Source organism: Typopeltis vanoorti, chromosome 1, assembly GCF_054136105.1.
Source record: "Typopeltis vanoorti isolate ZY-2024b chromosome 1, IOZ_Tvanoo_1.0, whole genome shotgun sequence".
Classification (NCBI taxonomy): domain Eukaryota; kingdom Metazoa; phylum Arthropoda; class Arachnida; order Uropygi; family Thelyphonidae; genus Typopeltis; species Typopeltis vanoorti.
The window spans coordinates 178,635,545-178,651,151 of record NC_143549.1 but is presented as its reverse complement, the minus strand read 5'-3'; the positions used below and the strand labels follow the sequence as shown (position 1 = coordinate 178,651,151).

Below are 15,607 nucleotides of genomic sequence, written 5' to 3'. Positions count from 1 at the left end.
TTCTTTCTTATATTTTCTTCCAATACCAAAACAGGAAAAATCTCTGAGGGAGCGTAAAGTTCTCTGAAAAGAAGCGACGCTGTTCGTATCGAATCCATCTGTTGAGATGAAACTTGAAACTAATCAAATGAAAACCAGCCCTTGATATATTTACCAACATCCCTGCACAGGAAATGTGATTTTTAACAAATTATTACTGACGCTTTCGGAAATGTAGAGAGAGAGAGAGAGAGAGAGAGAGTGTTCAAACGCAGCTCTTTCTTTTCTCTCATTAACTACTTGCAGAGTGCTACGAGAGTTTAAATACTCAGTAAGCAGTTATATAGCAAGTTAGTTTACAAATATATATGTTTATATGGAGTTTTTTTTTTTTTTTTTTAACTGTTAGGTGTTTGGAAAATCACGCAATCTTCTTGCTATAAAAATAATGATGCATACTTGCGTGACTTAATGTACGTAATAACTCATCTTTGAATTTCCATTTAAAAACTTAAGAGAGTGATAAGAAAGAATCAAGAAAAAGAACAAAAAGAGAGATAAATTTGTCACTGATCGCATATCATAAAGCAATAAAAGGTATTAGATAAGGAATAATACTCTCACCGGATAAGATATCGGATGAAATATAAACACATTTGATAAGGACAAGATAAAATTTGAAAACGAAAACGAAATATATTTATAGACATTGAAAACAAATATTAAAAATTGTAAACTTTAATGAATTATGCTCATTTGTTTTAAAAATTAAAACAAATTCATTCAATTCAATACTCAATAACCACGTTAGGTGACAAACCTGTTCGTCAATGCTTGAGCCACTCCATAACATAACAATACTGTTCCTTTTTAAATATTTCTGATTAAGTTGTTTAAATGTGTGTTTCATTTATTTTTATATTAAACATTATAAATTATAATAAAGTTAAAAAAATTAATTACTTTTTGAAATTTAAAAAAATGATTAAAAAATTTTATAACTTTTTCTAAAGCACCTTTTATTTATATAGATAATAATACTATTAATTTAAAAAAATGATAGCGATTTGTTGTTAGTGTTTTTATTTATTATATATATATATTTAATTAGTAACGTAGTTACATTTAAGATGATTTCAGATTTAAATTTCGATAGAGAAGCATTTAAACCATAGTTAATTCACTGTGAAAGTATTGCATAGGAACATCCGTGAAATATCGAGGTGAAAATTAACGGGGACCCATTCGCTGTTCCGCAGCAATCACACTGATCGCCGCTCCAAATATTAGCAGAAGCTTGCAGCAATTTGAAGAGGAATGACAAATAGCCTCGTTGCTGCATTATGTGTGTTCTTTCTGCTGTTCCTTACACCGAAGCCATGTGTCTGTTAAGACTCATTTGGTACATATTTCATTCGTAGAGCCCTCCTCCTTTTCTGGAACAAGGTAATGCCACTCGCTCACTTCTAGAAATTGTCGGGAATATCAGCGGTTTATGGCGTCATGTAGAAAGTAGGACGACAGTATTAGCGGATTAAGAGCACGGGGAGAAGGAGGAGAGAAAAAAAACAGCTTCCAGAAACTCCTAGGATCTACGATTTGTTATAAGAAAAATTACTTTTTTAAGTGTTTGCAAGAAGAGTTCGTTGGGTACTTTGTAGATGATGTGTAGGCGCATGCGTGCTTACCTAAGAGGGTGAAGGAGGAACGAGGCATTTGTAAAGGTACGTGGCTCCTTCCGAAATGACTGCGACAGTTGGCTCACTATATTGATAACGCATTAGCGGGTCTTTCGCAAATGATATTCTCACATATTGCTGGCTTCGGAATGCGAGAACAAATAAATCTCTCTCTCGGCCGTTTTTTATTTTTTTAAATTACTTGTATATATCGAACTTCTCCTCCGACTGAAGTGTGTTGGTTTATTTCTTGCAATTGCTTTGCCCCTTACGTTTTGGTCTCGAAATGGGAAGGACTGTTAATAACTTTGATTTACGCTTACAAATGGCATTTGAAATATTCGTGAGAGAGATTATTGAAACGTAACACGAGAGGGCTGTTGTTTAGAAGTAGTTCTGAGGCAACTAAAATTACGAGTCTTCGTATGTTTGTTTTCAAACAAGTTTATATTTATAATCGACATGCATTCTATACAATTTATATTATTAAGTATGCAATATTGATTCAACTGGTGAATTTGTCTTTTCTTGTGACTATAGGAAATTATTTTTCCTATTATTATTTATATGACTAACAGTAGACCTTTTAATGTTTTAATATTTATGTCTTCACCCATGAAAGGTTGCAAACCGATAGTACGCTGGTGAATTAGGGATTTTTTTTTAATTTTATTTTTTATAATCATTTTAGGCCTCCGATAAGGTAGTCTCACACCGAGCGATGAAATTCATCTCCCCCCTAAATATATTACGAATATATTTAGGTGGGAGCCAAAATATATTTTGATTCAAGCCAGAATACGCGTGCAAGTGAATGAATGGAAGTTATGCATTTATTTTTATATTTAGTTTCAATAGCACATTATTAATTGGCGTATGTTGGATATAAATTACATGGATGACTAATCGATTATATCTCATATCTTATAAGTTTTAATATCAAATGTAACCCTATGAAGGTCTTTCGTTAAACTTAATTACTTAATTAAAATCTAAAATGTAACGGGGAGTTAATCACTTTTATTTATTTATTTTTTATGAGACCTTTTTAAGGCGAGCTCTTTACAGTTTGATTAGATTTTAAGCTTTGGAAAAGTTTCAGTAATGAGGCATCACAGCGCCATCTATGGGCGTGGATGTTGCCAGAATTGAAATGTAATAGCACATGGGCATTAGACGCATCACTAAGAAAGAATTTTTTTTTTCTTTCAGTACGCTGCCAACTCGTTTCTAAACATGCCACGCTTCTTATATCTCAAATGAGTACTTTAATAAGCCTTTATCGGCGACGGCGTAATTGAGAGACCTTACGGGCACCGATCCGAAAGTTAACAGGTCACCGCGTACTTCACTAAGCCTAATAAAACACCAAAGTTACTTGATGAGATTAATTATCTAATTAATTGACATCAATAAAGAATTCATCCCACATTGTGGATCCCGCCCGTAAATTACGCCCAAAGAAACAAACTTTGAAACGTGTTTCGTTCTCCGCACTCGGAAGATTAACTGTTGTCATGGCGATTTCTTTTCGTAAACATGCACCAGTGAAAGCAGCTTCCCGCCTTTCTAAATACTTCATTTTTCGTGCGACGCAATGAATGGGCGAAGGTGTGCGATCCGCTCGTTTTCTCCGCAGCAAGAAATGAACCCCGTTTCCCCGCTCGCCTCTTTCTGATTTCGCACCGAGAATCCAAACTAGCCCCACCTCCATTCCTCGTCATCACTTCTGCTCTCGTGCCACTCCGGCGTGCTGCTGTCACAACTTGTCACCCGAAGGAGGCTGCTTAGAGAGACTGCTTCTGACAGCGTCCTAGATTTTCCGAACGTCGGGGGTCACGAAGGTCATCCAGACACCCTGCTGCTGACAGTAATTAAATGAGAGCAGCTAGTGGTTTGCCACCCTTTCCTTTCCTTCCCCCCATTCTCCACTTTTCCTCGCACGTCCCTCTTTCCATCAGTAAATCCTCCCCTTTACCACCCCCTCTTCCTTTCGACATAACAAGTTCAATAGTTTGGAAGACAGATCGGGAGCTGGTGGGGTCTACCAGTTACGGAGTTTATTCGATTCATCGTTGCCAAAGCCAAGATGCCGATAAGTAAAAGGAGGGAAAACCTTAAATATATAAAAAGGCGCGAAGATTCCATTAAGTTCATTTTATGACCAATAGATGGCGCTCCTACTTGATTTTTATTTTGGTTCATCGATTGGAATTTCAATATGTTTATACAAAGAAATAATTTATATGCTCGAATGTATATGAAATAATATTAAAATATCAGTGATATGATCGAACTTTGTAGGTTAGGTATTCTGATGAGTTCAGCTTTCATTGAAACCAAATTTATTACTAGCATCTCTTGTTTTAATGAATATATTATAACTGTTAAATAATCTCTGTCTATTTTTATTTTGGCTTCTATTATTCGTTCATTCCATAGTTTATAATATGCTAACTGTTTTGAAAGGGAATTATGAATCCAAATCATAACACCTGCACGTGCTCTTTGGTCTCTGTCGACTCCACTATAGTATGATGATGATGATACTTAACTGTTGTCTTGAAAAGTCTGAGAAAATTTTGAGACTAAAAATCATTCGTTATCTTCATGGCAATACACGATAGAAAGTCACTTAATGCGCATAAACATTGTAAAAAAAATTAAACCAAAATAAAATTAACGTAAGAAATAATATTCACTGTATGTGCCCAAATACAATAAATGAAGAACTGGAGAAAAAGAAGAACGAGATACTCGCGCATAAATTCTTGAACTATTACTAAACATTATATCTTACTGTACCTTTTAAAATGTGTAGTTTATCAGAAAACAGAAGCTGTTGTAATAAATGTCTACAAAACACGAATAATTAGCTGTGCACGTCTGTAAAATTATGTTTAAAATCAATTTAGTGTGGTATATTGCCTGCCTAGTTTGCGAACGTTAATGTATCCGATATCTAACCAAGAAGCTGCTGGTTCGAATCCCGCTGTAGGCGTGGATGTTTGCGAGTGTCTTTAAGTGGAAGATGAATTTCATCGCCCGCATTGGAGGCCTAATGTAGTTTGAAAGACGTTTCATGTTTGGTTTCCACACCGGACTATGTAAAAAAAAAATAAATAAATAAATAAAAAATACAAAAAGTGAAAAATTAATAAAAATAGAAAAAAATCTATAGTCCACGTACCATGTACATTAACCATTCGGCCAATATACTGTATAGGTTTCCAAACTTTCGTAAGTGGAAGTTATATAAAAAAAAAAGATATTGGAATGAAGATACTTCGTTCTTTGAGCATCAGAATTTGGGGGAATTTTTGGACAACGTTGGATCGAATAATGTTAACCATTGAAGACAAATTGCCATTTCAGAGAGCCAGGTTTTTAATCCATGTATTCGCTTATTAGAACAGCCTCTAATATATCTTACTGTATTTTTTTTCCTAAGGAGGGACTGCAAAATTCGCAGACCTGGTTATACGACAGCATTCCCTGTGCTCAGTTCCACTCCGCGATCTTAATGGCTTTCGAGGGTCATTATGTGCTACTTGCCCTCCACTGTTCTCCATCGAACAAGCTTCGTACCGGATGTCACCTCCACTTTTAACACACTGATAACTGCTTAATTAAGTTTTTCTCCCCGCGTTCCCGATCCATCACACACTGACAAGGAAAGATTAGGAAGACAGGGAGGGGGAGTGAATCGTTGCACATGCCTTCGATTGCAACGGCGGTTAGTCGAGTCCGAGGGAGAGACGAGAAAATTCCAGTGGGAATTGTGAAGGTAAGAAGAATTAGTTTTTTTTTCTTCTCAAGCCTGGCGGCAAGAACAGTACTTTGAATAAGACTGTCACTCCTCTGGAGAATGCAAGTGCTGTCTTGCATTCCAATCTCACGTCCTGAACTTAACGAACAAAGAAGCAACAAGAAATCAAAAGAAAAATGTAAAACATTAAGATCATAGAATTGCACGCATCCTCATTTTGTATTCCTATGATAACAACTGCTTCTTCGTTTCATTTATTTTCGACTGAAGCCAGTTTTCCAGCCTTAGATGGAGGTGGAAGGATTTTTACCCCAGGAAACAAGGGTTCTTCATCCCCAAACCCACCATATCTGTTATATGTCTGCAGATTATGCAATGAATGGACGTAATAGAGTGGCCTATAATTTTAGTTCCCTTCTTGCTTCTCACAGACCTCCTTTCAAATTAGAGTGCCCGGATGGGATCCTCACTGCCCCCCCCCCCCCTCACTTGCCGCTTAGCTCCTGAAGAAAACAACTCAGTTGTAAGAATTATTTTTGCAGTATTGATGTTAATTATCACGTACCGCAAGTTATTTAATCTTCCTCTCTGTGAATTGAAATTCTTTTAAATTCCACTGCAGTGAGCCCCCCCCCCCTTTCCGTTGAACGTGAATCGATCTTAGCATCATTTTATCTTCCACACAGAAGAGCAGTTTCCATTATTATCCATCAGAGTCGCGATTATTTTACGCGCATGGAATAAAAGGCATATTTTCTGGTCTCTCTTTAGTGGAAATTTAATACAATTTTCGGTAAATTTCCTTCTTTTAAATGACTGTTCAACTAAGAATGTCCCCAAGTTCATCTCTGGTTTATTCGTTTTTCATTCAGTGTTCCCATCTCGCGACAATTTCTACCAGCGCATCGTTCTCTTTAGCGGTTGTTTGTGTTTCCCACCTCTTCTGGTCATCCACAAACAGATGATTTGGGGGAGAGCCATTTATTTGTAAGTTGCTTTAGCAGTTCGCTAGCAAAAGTGTTCAAATCATTCATTTTTTCTTTCTTTTAACTTCCATATTATCTTTCTCAGCTGAGCATCGCAATTCGAGTTTGCTGATCATAATTATAGATAAACACAAAGTCTGTATCTTTAGTTCACAGTCAGTATGTTATTTATTTGTTTTTAATTTATTATTTTTTTTTGTATGCGCGCACTCTCCATTTCTGTCATCATCATCATCTAAGGATTGTCTTAGAAGAGTTCTGAAGTAACAGTTCTTCCTGCGTAATTAGTAAGCCGACAAAAAGAGAACAATTTACTAACATACTACACTGAACACAAGCTTTGGTTGGTTTGGCGTATCTAAACAGCAAGCCATAAGAAAAAGCAAATGATTGATTTGATTTAAAATCTAAAACTTATTTCAATTTTTCAGACTAACCCTGTTCGTATCGTCATTCAGGAGTAACTTAGAAATTGCACCTTACTAATAATCAAGTTCCGCAAAGATGCTCAAACACATAAGCATAAATGTACACGTTTTTAGCTAGATGGGTGAAGCAAAGATGCTTTTCATATTCCCCGTCCGTTATCTGTAGAAGAAAATGTATGGAGGGGGTAATATAGATCTATAAGCTCTGATCATGGCAAGAGGGTAACAGCAGCAGTAGCTGAGCCGCAGTTTAAACTTCATTGGCTACAGCATTGCCATCCATTACCCACCCTGGGTACCCATTTTAGTCACCTCATACGACATGCATGGGCTGATATGTAAGTAAAGCCTTTTCTGAAAATTAAGACGATCCCACGGACCACTCCTTACGAGTGTCCGAAAGATCGTCCAACTCAGCGTTGGTTCCAGTGAGTGACGGGCCCCCTCCACCACCACTGAGCAGAACCGCTCATCTTCCAGGGTAAAGCATCTACCGACGAGGCCCCTGAAGGGCCACGCCGGAGAATACTCTCCAAAGAGACTCAAAATGCTCTGTCTGGGCGAACCCTCCGAAATCTAAGCCCTCCTTCCCCTCACCGGGAACAAAATTCCGGAAGAAATCTAAGGGAGCGAAACTCTCGAAACTCTGCGTCTCATTGTAGTCGCCTCTTACGACATGCATGGGCTACAGTAGCGCTATTATTATCCCGGACACCACACGGGGTTAAATGTACATACACCAACCTCTGTTGGTAAAATAAATACACTTCATATATAAAAAAAATTAAGGCAGTTAAACAGACAATACAATAATCTGAAGAATAATCAAAATTTTTTAAAATAATGAATTCAGTAGTTGTTTAATTTGCTACTTTTTCTAATATACTTTAATATTTAAATAAATGTGTGAATCTTCAAATTTAAACTTTGTTGATTGAAAATTTACAATACAGTTATTTTCTCCTCCAGGTTAAAAAATCACGTTTAACTTTTTTAAATGTAACTTTTTGTTTGAAATCTAACCGCAGTATTGATTAAAAATAACAGCCATATCAGGTTGATCTGACATAAATAATTTGTCGCATTAAATTCCACTGTTCCGAATTGCGGTACATTGAAGTTCGGGTGTGGATGCCTGCGAATAAATATTTCTTATATTGGCAAAGATATCGATTTACAGAGATATCTTCAGGGAAATATTTTAATGTCAGCCACATATTCGTTTGCATTGCAGCTTTTACAAAAACCTTCACGGCAAATAAAATTAATATGCAAAATGTAGCGTTTATCAATCTGAGAGGAATAGCTAATTCTTACTTATTTGCAGTAATTCTTAATTTGGTTTCATGATTATGTTTTAATGCGTTTCCGATATGGTAACTGATCCTTCTAACAAAAAAAAAAAAAAGTTAATTTTCTGGGTAAAGTCCTATTTTGTTGCTGTTGTGACTTCTTTTTAGCTTCCAAGTATATTTTGGAGAACATTTTCTTACCAGAGAAAAGTATCAAACATTTCCATCGTCGGAATAAAAATCATTACTAATATTAATTTTAAAAATATTCACATTTTTATTAAAATGATTACAAAAATAATATGTAGAAGAGAACTAATTGTTATATTTAAAATTCCCGCTTTTCCTTCCTGTATTGTGCTTATTCCTTCAATCGCTTCTGTTCCTTTTTTTATTGTTTCGTTAGTGTATTGTTTACTTGTAGTTATTTCTTATTGTTTACTTCTTAAAATTGCTGGCCTGGTTAATGGAGGGCTGAAGTGACTTCAAAAGTTCAAGGTTGGTCTCTTGAGCAAGCAAAAATTAATAATAATAGAAAAATATTAATTAAAAAAATCCTTAGCTCATTCTTGGTACTAATGTACTGTAGGTTTACAGTGGAAGCCATATAACGACGCATCCTTTTTTATTTTTATATCAGTCGTCAAATGAATCACTTTTTGTGTTGCATTCCTATCTCAAAATGATTATTTTTCCTGCATTTAAAACGACAAGATGGAGAAATCTTTATTTCCGAACGTAACAGTTAAACGCAATATCTTTTCCATGAAATTCCCCTCCTTTTAAAAGGCCTTAAAGTTCTGTAAAACCAATCTCTTTATGATCACATTTTCCAAGAACCAACCCCTCTCTCTCTCTCTCTCTCTCTCTCTCTCTCTCTCTCGGAGAGTGACAATTCGCAGCCATCACATCGGCTCATTTTCTTTCAGCCCGCTCACTAATCAGCAACCATCCGAAGTCGTAAATATAGATGCTCGAGACATCCGCTGACCCTCGACAAATCTCCGATCAACAGTGGATAATCTACGGTCGGTGTTACGACATGCCAGTGTTCTCTCTGAAGTGTAGTGAAAGTAGCGAATGTGACAAGACGTCCGTAATATTACCATTTATAATCACGGAACCCGAGCGACAGCATTGTGAAAATTTAACGTGTGTAATTTGGATTTTGTAATTAACGCCTTCACTAGCGACCGGTAATGGCCGTCAGTAGTAAGTAATTATAACCCTTCTCTCCCCCCTCCCGCTTCCTCCCGATGTAGTCAAAGTGTGTGTGTGGCACCGTTTCTACCACGCCGGCAGCGACAAATTTGACTTGTTGGAAATTAACTAAGCCATCACGTCATAGCATACGAGACTAATTTGCTGACGACAAAACGCCATCGCAGCGTTTAATAATTAAAAATTCTAGGCCGCAAAGAAACGGCTCTCATGGGGATAGCTTTTTTTCCTTTTCACCATTTAAGCGTTTTGAAAATCGGGTAGTGTCAAACAGGGTGGTGGAAAACGTTGTCACGCGACACACACAGTGGAAAGGGAAGAACGTCAGCAGTGTTTGGTTATTCAGAGCACGAGAGTGCATAAGCGTCTCAGTTGTGTAATCTTTCAGTCAACAATGAAAGCTAAGACATCCCATGGTCGATGTTGGTCAGCGTCTTCTCCCGAAGCACAGCAATGAATCGTATCATTGAACGCAGATGACCCATCCAAAAATTAGGGTCATTTGAAATGCATTTTTAACTTTTTTGCGTGTTTTAATTTGCAAGGATTTTCACGAGGGTTTGCGAGAGAAACATTTAGAAAATAAAGAGGTCGCTCAGTCTTTAAGATAATTTAAGTTGCGTGCTAATTGAATTCGTTAATTAAATCCAATCCCATACCGGCGTACGCCACCCACATTGCTTAATCCGTCACCCACAGTACGTCATCCTATAGATGCGTACTGTGGATGGCGGATTAAGTAATGTTGATAGAGGGTTGTGTGGTACGAAATGTCCTTCCGCGAAGACAGGTGTCACGTAATAATAAAAAAATAATTAAATAGCAAAAGGGATCATTAATTAGCTAGCGCAAGCAATAGATGATAGGAATGTGAAAATACTAGAATTTCTATCGTCGTTGACGGGATTTGAACCGTTTCTATCTCACTGTGTGAGGCCGTCACACCAACTACATTTCAAGAATGCATTGCTATTATCTGTAGGTACTTGAGATGCAAATTTGATTTGTTTAACAGTCCGCACGTTTTATAATAAAGTGCCAATGGTTTGTTGTTATCGGGATAATTATCAAAATATCCATTATTAAAATATCAATAACATCTCTCGCTACGTAGAATAGTTTTGTTTGTTTGTTTGTTCCACTATGATCTTATGTCAGCTTCTATGACGTCATACCTTCTTATTCGGCTGTTGTCCAAATATCAGGAAATCGCTTGTGACCTTTTTAGTTAGAAATGCGCACAAAAAGTTTGGTATAGTAATGATGAAGTTTTATTTGTTGCCATTATACCTCTTTTGTTTTATTTCGTGCTTTTTAACGGAGATCAGTAAATTTCCGAGTCAAGAACGAATAATTGACGATGGCAGAGGATGACAATATGAAAACAACGTGTTGTGTTATATAAAACAATAGATTAATGCGCTTGTGTGCGCGTGCATGTGTATTGTTAACAAAACCTATTATTTTCGTTTCCATTTCTGATGTCACAATTCCAAATGAGCAAAATCACCAAACATCACGTGCAAGTTGAACTAAAATAGTACGTGGAGCACAGCTTAATGACCTTGAACATGGCAGTAAGAGATAATCCTCATCAGCGAGTAAAGTCCTGAATCCAGTTTTTGTGGTTTAAGAATAAAAAGCTGGACTACCGAAGCCGATTTCATCGGGTTATGGTGAACAATGCGAGCAAGACCGAACTCTTAAGCACATGGCTGTGATAGTATGGGGATGTTTCTCGTGATTTGGAATCGGTTTTCTTTTTTTCTTTTCTTTTTTTTATATCGATACTACCATGATTCATGGTGCACTTCCAGGTTCTGGATTACGAATGCATGTGCTACATTTATGGAATGGCATGGCGAAAAGCCATACTTTTTCCAGCAAGTCAATGTTGCCTGTCATACAACAAGATCTATTATGACTTGGACTTAATAACATTAAGTCCAAGTCTTAATAACTGACAAGCTTAGATTCTCAATCTGAACACATGCTAGTCCCGAATGAAAGGCGGATTTCTCGTAAAGGAGTTCATAAAAATTTTGCACACACCAATTAAATGCCGTGATACAAAAGTACGTCATACCTTGTTATAAACCTACTGTTTTCATCTTTCTTTGTATTTCTTTGGTGAATTTCTTCCAATACTTTTGGCAGCATAGTCTCGGTTGGTATCACCAATGAATAAGAAAAGCCCTAAGTATTAAAATTGGAAATAACGATAAATAAAACTTCGATTGCTAATCATGGAAAAATCATACTGATGATCTGATTCTAGTTGTAGGCTGAAGTAAGAATCGTAACTGATCCAATATTTTGCCAAAGATAGTTAACATGAGAATCAATAGGCGATGATTTTGTTTTACAGCACACTCTTTTTGTTTGTCTTTTAAATTATCATCATCATCATACTTATCAAGGATTTAGGCCTAGTATGGCCTGTTCCGGCCTTAGAAGTCATCGTTGAATCGTTTAAGAGGACGTCCTGGTTTTCTTTTTCCTAATGGCTTGTACTTTAAGGCTTGTTTTGGTAATCTTTCTGTTTTCATTCCTTGAACGTGTTCCATCAATTTATGTTTATATTTTTTAATTTTTTCAATTACTGGTTCTTGGTTTAATTCTTTCATAATATCTTCGTTTCTTTTGTGATCAAATAGGGTATACTTTGCAGTTTTTCTCATAAACTTCATTTCTGCTGTTGTTTTAATCTTTGTTTGTCTTTTTGCTTTATTGTCCAGATTTCGCTTCCATACATTAAGACCGGTTAGGGCTAATGTATTGTATACTTTTAGCCTGGTTTGTTTTTGAACTAGGTTTGGTTTAAATATAGAGTTAATTACACCTGTCATTTTTAAATATTTTGCAATTTTTATGTTTATATCTTTTTCATTTTCATATGTGATCATACATCCTAGGTAGTTAAATGAATTCACCTTTCTAAGATCTTGTTATCTAATACTGTTTTAGTTCTTGCTGGATCTTGTCCTTTAAAGGCCATAGTTTTTGATTTTTCCGTTGATATTATCATACCATAATCTTTGGATATCTCATTTAGATTTAAAATAGCTTTCTGTAAGTTATCTTCAGAATTTGTAATTATTATTTGGTCGTCTGCAAAGAGGAGAGTGTTTAAGTTAACTGTAGGTGAAAGTTTAATTCCTTGATGTAAATTTTTACTCCATTTTATTATTATTTCATTTAAGTAGATATTAAAAAGAGTTACTGAGAAGGGACATCCCTGTCGGACCCCTTGGTTTATCTCTCTTGTATATGATAGCTCATGATTTAATCTTATTTGTATTTGATTATTTTCATATATACTTGTGACAGCTTTTAGGATATTATTTGGTATTTGTCTTTCTTTTAATATGTTAAATAATATGTTTCTTTTAACTTTGTCAAATGCTTTTTCAAAGTCAATAAATGCAATATGTGTTTCTAAATTATATTCTCTTCTTTTCTCTATTATTAATTTTAGGCCAAAGGTGGGTCTATACATGATCGTCCTTTTCTAAATCCATTCTGCACTATTAATATATAGTTTTCGGAATATTTCATTAGTTTGCTATTTAAGATTCTGCTATATATTTTGTAACATGAATTTAGTGTACTGATACCTCTATAGTTTTTAGGGTCATCTCTATTACATTTCTTAAAGATAGGAATCACAATTGCTTTTTTCCATTCTATTGGGGGGGGATACCAGTTGAGTATATTTTATTTAAAAATAATAAGAGTCTTCCTTTGAATCTTGTTCCTGCGTATTTATATAGTTCTGAACCTAGCTTATCTTCTCCAGGTGATTTTCCATTTCTTTTAAATTATTGGAAGGTCAATTATTATTCAGTTTAATTAACTAAAACATTAACTTGACTATGAAATTATTTCTATGGCATTGTGATGAAGTACCTAGTAAAGGCGTTGTATTCTGTTTGTTCATCACTTATTCCTTCAGTTACCTTTTTCTTCTTATGCGTATCATTGCTATTGCACCGTATTTTTTTGTCTTCTTTAAAACACTTTTTTGTTTCGTTCTGTCATATTTTATTCTTTGGTTTTGATTTACTTTTCCATTCTTTGTTTTGTATATTCAAATGAGTGGATTCGTATAAAGTATACTTCAATTTACGTTCAGTTTTTTTTTTTTTTCATTTTATTTACAATCTTGAGTTATCACCTGCAACCTCCATTTTCAACGTTTCTTTTCATTCCCTTCTTTACATCCCCCTCCCTCTTTCCACTCCTTTATTTCCCTTCTTATTTCTCTCCCATTTTACTTGCTGTCGTCATTTTTCATTTTTTATCTTTCGCCATTTCTCTTTCTCAGCTATTTAAATAAAATTACCGTACCCCTTTCTTACTGGAGGCTCCAACAACAAACATTCTTCTATAAAAACTAGCAACATAGTTAAATATGCGTGAGAAACATAACCATAAAAGTTTATAGGCAGACAGTAAAATTTGAAAGAGAGAGAGAGAGAGAGAGAGAGAGAGCGATGAAGTGCTGAACATGGCAAACTCAGAAGCATACGATGGTGGGATAGGGAGAGAAAGGAGGATTAAGGATCCTGAATATTTGCCTGTCGCTAGAGGGTTTAAATGCCAATAAAATGTGCGAAGTTTCGCAGCATAAGTAGGTAGTAGATCACGGGACTCAGAAGCACGAAAAGATCGAAAAATACATTCACGTCTTAAACATAATACATTAAAATGACCTGAGACTGATGAACGACTTTAATGTTGCCGGTCTGGTGAAAGATGGAGAACGATACTAGCGACATCTACCTCTACTGAATGCGACAGTTAATGTGCTTTATTTTAAACTAGGCAAATTATTTTGGGAAGAGACAAAAACCGCTGGAAGTGTGACTTTAAGATATCATTGGGGTGGGGGGGGGAAGAAAAAAAACAGCACAGTCTTGTTTTTGCCCGCAATGCAGTAAAGCCATGTATCTGCTCATCTCTTTATAGCCATTTACGTTCAAGATTTCCATGCTTTTGCGAGCACTTAATCATCGAAATATATATTCGGAGGCCATTTTTATTGCCGTTTCCTAGAAGGGTTTGCAGCAAATTATTGTTACGGCGAGCCATTCTATCGTCGTTGGCCGTCATAATCCGTATGCCGCTATGCTCTACTAATCTGCGCCGTCACAGAAAGTGAGGGGGGGGGGTCACCACAAACGTTCAACAGTATCCATAAATTGAAGCGGAACGATACATTATAATTCGAGTCACGTGATCTGACCAATTCTGAACGCCATCTGTTCACGCAGTAACTATCCTCTTACTGCTGTATTCTGTCTCTTCGCAATCCATCCCATCTTCTGCGCTTTTTTTTTTTTTTTTTTTTTTTTTTTTTTTTTTTTGACCACAAGATCGAATGGCAAAATACAAACGTTGTCCTAATTCGTTTTTATTGTGAAAACAACAAAAAATTCGCTGTCTATAGACTTTTATGGTGATCTGCGTGGATTAAAAACTGTATAGGTGGAGCTGTCGAAACACTCCGCTCAAGGCTGCTTTCAATCTACAACATCTATGCAATCTAATTTACTTCGGCAACATTTCGAGAGAAACACGTAGTACGTAATTGGTGTATTACGTACATAATAGGTATTCAGGTTAAAACAGCTATGAAATACTTATCAGTATTTCATCTGAAAGTCAGTAAGGACTCTGAACACAAACAAAACATTTTGAAGCCTAATTGAGCAACGTTCGATTGAAATCCATATTAATTTGTTATTCCACTTTGTATGTGGTGTTTGAACTTTCAGGGAAACTGCATTTATTTGTTCGTTATAATTTATGACTGTTTGTTGATTATAATGTTGATTAGTGCATGAAATATAGGTAAAGGTCATATAGAGGAAGCAATATTAAATGGTATACCTGGGATGAGGAGGGTTAATCGGGTCGGAGTTAAATGGATGAGTAATATCATTACGCGTGAGCTGCAGAAGAAGAAAATGCTGTGGAGGGGAAAGAGAAAAGTGACCACCAAACTTACGGATCAGGCAAGAAAGAGATATCAGCTAGGGTTTTCGAGAATATGCAAGGGAAATGCCTTTGATTAGGCTCTTTAATTCAAGTCTCAGCTCTGGTAGAGTTCCAAGGGAGTGGAAAGAGGTCAAAATTCCTTTGGGGGTTCTAAGACCACAGTAGCAAATTATAGATCAATCAGTTTCTCAGGCGTGGTGGTAAAAGTACTGGAAAATTGGTCAAAATTAGAAATATATAAGAAACAAAT

The 15,607-nt window shown here is 35.9% G+C and overlaps 1 protein-coding gene across 3 annotated transcripts in view; it reads left to right on the top strand.

Annotated features, from left to right (window-relative positions):
* Nucleotides 1-15,607, top strand: part of LOC150110672 (glucose transporter type 1-like) — a 1,175,276-nt gene that overhangs the window by 222,442 nt on the left and 937,227 nt on the right. The window lies entirely within an intron of this gene.